The following is a 5,981-nucleotide window of genomic DNA, read 5'->3' as shown; positions in this document are numbered from 1 at the left end:
GCACATTGTAAATATTACTTCAAGTTTGAGTTGTAATTTTCGTTTCATTGTAATAGTTATTTTAATTGTAAAATAGCTCTGATATTGGTAAAAGATTAGTATGATTCCTCGTCTTTTAAACGTCTACTCCCGTCACTTGGGTTTTTGTTCAGAATGCTATTATAGGGGGTATTAGTCATTCAAAAATCTTTCAAGCTCACTGGTGTCCGCCCCCTGCACCAGCATTTGTAATTTTCTGCTTTCATCAATTGTAATGTTCAGTTTTCAGCAATCAATGTTCAATTTATTTTCAATGTATTCAAATTCTCAATTGTAAGCTTTCTACAAAATTGCAATCAAATTTTCTTTCGTCCCGACGCGACCGAGAAAAGACGGAAGGTAGTCTAGCGGAGCAGACTACTGCCGCACGGTATCCCTTTCTGTGCCAAGAAGAAAGGCACCCCGTGAAACTTGGGCTTGCGTGGACCCAAAGAGGCTGTCGATCATAAGAGCGGGACTATCATAGTAGAACATGTTAGAACGGGAGTGGTAGACCAAAATTAAAACAAATTATTGTGGTTGAGGAAAGTCTAGCATCTTTGGATCTTCCAATACAAGTAGCAATGAACCATACTAGCTGTGAAAAATGTTTTACGTAGCTGGTCTGAATTTATTGTGAACAAGGCATTGTTTGTCATCGTGAGTAAATTTGGAGTTAGTGTTCTAAATTAAGTTTGAAAATATTTTTTCCTCAACACGATTGATTTCTAAATTTTTCGTTGTTCTTTTATCTGACGTATGTGGGTGTTTCTTTTACGCAATTTATATGATTCTCTTTACATGTCATTGAGATCTTATAAGTTTTTTCATTAATTTTTTGTCCTTTCATATTTTTCTCTGTATATTACTAAATTCAATATCTTCATTTCAGGGGCAGACACCTCTTTTTCCTCGCATTTACGGTCATGAAGCTGGAGGGTATGTCTACAATGAGATGGAAATGTTCAAATGTTTGTTTATGCTAATGTTTGTCTTTGTTATTTGTCTGAACAAATCTTCATTTGCTTTATTTCTTCTATATAGTATTGTAGAGAGTGGGTGAAGGTGTCACGGATCTCCAACCAGGAGATCATGTTCTTCCCGTGTTCACTGGCGAGTGCAAGGAGTGCCGTCATTGTAAATCTTCAGAAAGCAACATGTACGACCTTCTTAGGATAAATACTGACCGGGGGGTCATGATCAGTGATGGCAAGACAAGGTTTTCTAAAAATGGGCAACCAATATATCACTTTCTCGGAACCTCCACGTTTAGCGAGTACACTGTTACTCATGTTGGCTGCGTTGCCAAGATTAATCCAGCGGCACCACTTGACAAAGTCTGTGTTCTTAGTTGCGGGATATCCACAGGTTGGATGGAAAAAAAATAATTTTGATTTAAGGAAAATAAATACATAGTGGCCAATCAAGTTTTTTTGGCCTCTAGGTCCCAACATTCATTTCTGATGTATGTTGGTTCCCAACAGATGGAAAAGATCATTTCTTTCCATTAAATTCACTTGTTCTGCTCTTGATGACGTAGTTGAGGGTTATTTTAACCCAACCACCACTATGGACCTATTTCCTCGTAAAAAATGGGTATATCGTCAGGTCTAACAATATTATATCTTGTTTTTTGAGGGAGTCCAATCTTTGTGGTAGGTGGTTGAAATAATGAAATAATCCTCAAATAAGTTATCATGACCAAAAAAAATGGAAAGTTATCATTCGGTATGAGCCAATATGCACTGGAAATGAAAGCGTGACCTAAATGGCAGGTACTCATGTTAAATTTATGAAAGTTTTGGGACATCGGCTGCAAATTTGAATTTGAGTAATATTTTAGTTATTTCATGCTATCAACTATCTTATTGGGAGAATGTGAGGAAAAAAATGAATTTTTTTGAGAATGGAATTTAAACATGGGCATAGAATCATCCTTTAGGTTAAATTTCTTTTGTCTCATCAGTATTTGTGCTTGAAGGACTTGGTGCAACTCTAAACGTTGCCAAACCAACAAAGGGTTCGACTGTAGCTATTTTTGGATTAGGAGCTGTTGGCCTTGCTGTGAGTAGATCGTCATTGATTTGTTTTGTCATTATTTTGCATCTTGTGATTTAATCAGCTGACAACCTATGATTATGCAACTTCTTACCTACTGGTTAGGCTGCTGAAGGGGCTCGGATTTCTGGGGCTTCACGGATCATTGGTGTCGATTTGAATGCTAATAGATTCAATGAAGGTAAGTGAATTTACTAAACGAAAAACTAATTGTTTGATGGTTGGTCTTCGATGATTGACCATCTGTTTTCGGCTTTTCCTTACTGAGTTTGTGAACCCGAAAGATTATGACAAGCCTGTCCAACGGGTTAACACAATTATGTTGTACTCTTCCTCCACTGTATAGACTATTTTGTCCGGTAAATGATATAGATTTAGACATCGACCCCCCATTTCCATGATGGCTCATTAGCTTGCGTGGAAATTGAAGCCGGATAATTAGTCTTAGCACGCACTAATAGAATGTTTAGTATGTTGGACTGGACCCCATTGGATAAGATTAAAGATAAAAAAATTTTATTGTACTGAAAACACCCTCCAATAATACTATGAACCAATACCATGTTTGTTTTGTCATCAGGTCATAGCTGAGATGACCGATGGAGGAGTGTGCGGGAAATGTCAATGCTATGATCTCTGCATTTGAATGTGTTCATGATGTAACTGCCTTACTATCTTTATTCTCCATTGATTATAATCATATCCGCACTTTTACACATTAGTCGTGAGAATCAAGTATCGTGCTGCTCTGACAGGGTTGGGGAGTTGCTGTTCTAGTTGGTGTCCCAAACAAAGATGACGCGTTCAAAACTCATCCCATCAATCTTTTGAATGAGAGAACTCTCAAGGGAACCTTCTTTGGCAACTATAAGCCCCGTAATGACATCCCGTCCGTTGTTGAAAAGTATATGAACAAGGTGATACTTGCACATTTTTCGCCTTCAATGCTATTATTTTCCCTTTGAGAAATTGATTTCCAAGCAACTACATTTATAGCTTCATTACTAGTTCGCGATAGTACTTGCACATTTACGTACGTGTACGCCTTTTATCTTCATAATGTCACGATTTAGTGTTCTATCAATATCTCAGGAGTTGGAGCTGGACAAGTTCATCACTCACCAAGTTTCTTTCTCTGAAATCAACAAGGCTTTCGACTTGATGTTGGGAGGCCAGAGTCTACGTTGCATTATCCATATGGGGAACTAAAATGATTACTACGCAATGATTTTATTTGCTTATTCCGAGGACGGAAGCGATATCGTTATGGAGAACAAATATTAGACTCGCAACACAATTTTATTAGCTTATCCTGCGTAATGGTTGCGACGAATAAATTTTCTAGAGGATTGTAAAATATATGGCGATCGAGTTGAAGGCTACTCTGAGCACTTGGTATTTTGATATTTTCGGCTTTTACCATGATAATAATAATAATGATAAATGCTTCCTCCTTTTTCTTTTTTCTTTTTTTTAAATAGATATAATGGTACAGGCATGTTTTGTAAATAGTATTGGACATCGTCACAAAAGAAATATCACTTTATAATTTTATGAAGATGGTTCGTGTCAAAATAAGTCAAGAAGCAAGTGCTTAAAGGTTAGCCAAACGTGTTTTATGCCTAATTAATAACAATTTATGATTGTTCAAAAATATATTTAACGAAAAATTGAGTATTTTTAGTTAAGAAAAATATAAGGTCAATACGGATAGTGNCCGGCCAACAAAAAAGAAAAAAAAAGATAGAGTCTACATGATGATGTTTATGACACGTGCTAAGCAAACAAGAAGATTTGGACAATGCTTTTGGATAAAAGATTGAAATCATCAAAGATTTCATTTGAAAAATGAAAAAGATGAAAACCACCAAAGCACTATAGGATTTTGACGGGTGGTATTGTCGAGACTTTATGCGTGGAGGGGCGAGGAGGAGGGAGATTAAGATATTTCAAGCAAAAGATAGAACACTGTTTCAAATTTGTCAAATCTTGAGGGGACATCACTTGTTCTTGATTAAAAACTCTAATAGTAATTTCTTTGTTTGATCGAGCATCACTTGTTCTTGATTAAGGACTTCAATAGTAATTACTTTGTTTGAACGGGTATAAGAATTGAGGAAACAATGTAAAATGGGGTGAAATCGTCCAAATAAAAATTTGAAAGGATTATTATTATTATTATTATTATTATTTATTTATTTATTTATATATATTTTTTCGGAAGTTGAGAATATGATTTAAAACTTGAACGGGTCTTCTTTTTCTTGATTAGGGTAAGATTAAGCATATTCCATCCACATGCTAGAGATGACCAGTAATTTCGGCTAGGGGTTAAAGATATTTGTTTAGATATTTCAAATGTTGTCAAATCTTTATGGATCATCTCTCTCTTGAATGAAGCATCCAAGTGGCAATTTCTTGTAAAATGGGTTGATTCGTCTAAATAAAAATTAGCACATTCTTGATGTGCAATTTTTGAGGAAAATTTTACTTAGTCCGAAAATGTTTGACAGTCAGGGTGACTAACCCTCACAAAGTACGTAGGTTCCACATGAATTAAATAATGTCCGACTCTCGAATTGTGTGTGTTCAATCATCTCCTATATTAACCATTATATTTTACTAGCTTAGTCCAATTTTTGATAGGTGGACCATAGAAAAGTTAAGATAGATATCGATTATCAGACGAGCCAAATAGCTTATTACAATTGAATTAATAACATTTCAAGATTTCAACTTAACAAAAGAAATATGGACATGAAAATTGACTGAATTCTATTTAACTTGCTAACAACACTGAACTCGTAACTCTATTAGAACAAAATTAAAACTAATAAGACATTGATTAAGCAATATAAAATTAAAAGAGTTATTCTTGGGTGAAAAACACACACACACAAAAAAAGAAAAAAAAGAAAAACGAAAAAAAAAAGAGTTGTAAATAAAGAACGACCATAGTAAAATATTATTTTTGAAATTTGATATTACCAACTTTTCGTCAACTTATTTTGGGATAAAACCTTATCAAAACAAACGGCCAAAACCAGGTTCCACATTCAACCATCCCAGCGAACGAAACCCGGGATGACAATAGTTTCACGAAAACAGTAGAAAACTTTTTCCTAAAAAACAAATTAATTTAATCCTATGATTTTACTTTCTTGAGTCCTACTACTATAAATACCCTCCCACTGGTTTTCCTTTATCATATCAAACTTCATATATTCAGGTTGCCCAGTTTACAGAGATCAAGAAACAAATATCAGAAATGTCGAGCACTGTTGGACAAGTCATAAAATGCAAAGGTACAAAATCAAAATTCAGAAATTAATGTTTTTTTTTAACCTACATTTAATTTCCTACAACTTATTGAAAATCTAAAAAATGGGGCTAATTTGTTTTTTATTCTTTCTTTTTGGGTGAAGCTGCGGTGGCGTGGGAAGCAGGAAAGCCACTAGTGATTGAGGAGGTGGAGGTGGCACCGCCGCAGAAAATGGAAGTTCGTCTGAAGGTCCTCTTCACTTCCCTCTGCCACACTGATGTGTACTTTTGGGAAGCCAAGGTAACGAAATCTTACATGTCGTTTCATTTTTTATTTTTTTTACTTTTTTAAATTTCTGATCTTTGAAGAATTGCAGAAGAAAAAACATATCATTGCATAAATCAATAATTTTTATTTTTTATTTATTTATTTTTATTGGGCATTGTTGAGCCTAATCATGCTGGTTAGTTATATCTGATTGCGGATCAACCTAGTTATATATAAATAAATGATTTTAGGGATCATCACACGCTCGAGGGGCATGAGATCACCCTTTAATATTCTACCGGCTCTTGATTTTTATTTTAAAGGATCAATCCATTTAAATGAAGTAGCCCAAACTCCTATAAATTATGTGTTTATC

At 34.9% G+C, this 5,981-nt stretch overlaps 1 pseudogene; it reads left to right on the top strand.

Annotated features, from left to right (window-relative positions):
- The window catches only part of LOC111374506, a 10,290-nt pseudogene extending 7,005 nt beyond the window's left edge, over positions 1–3,285 (top strand).
- The last annotated feature ends 2,696 nt before the right edge of the window (positions 3,286–5,981 follow it).

The sequence above is a fragment of the Olea europaea genome, unplaced genomic scaffold (assembly GCF_002742605.1).
Source record: "Olea europaea var. sylvestris unplaced genomic scaffold, O_europaea_v1 scaffold1259, whole genome shotgun sequence".
Lineage (NCBI taxonomy): Eukaryota > Viridiplantae > Streptophyta > Magnoliopsida > Lamiales > Oleaceae > Olea > Olea europaea.
This window is presented reverse-complemented; position numbering and strand designations above follow the sequence as displayed.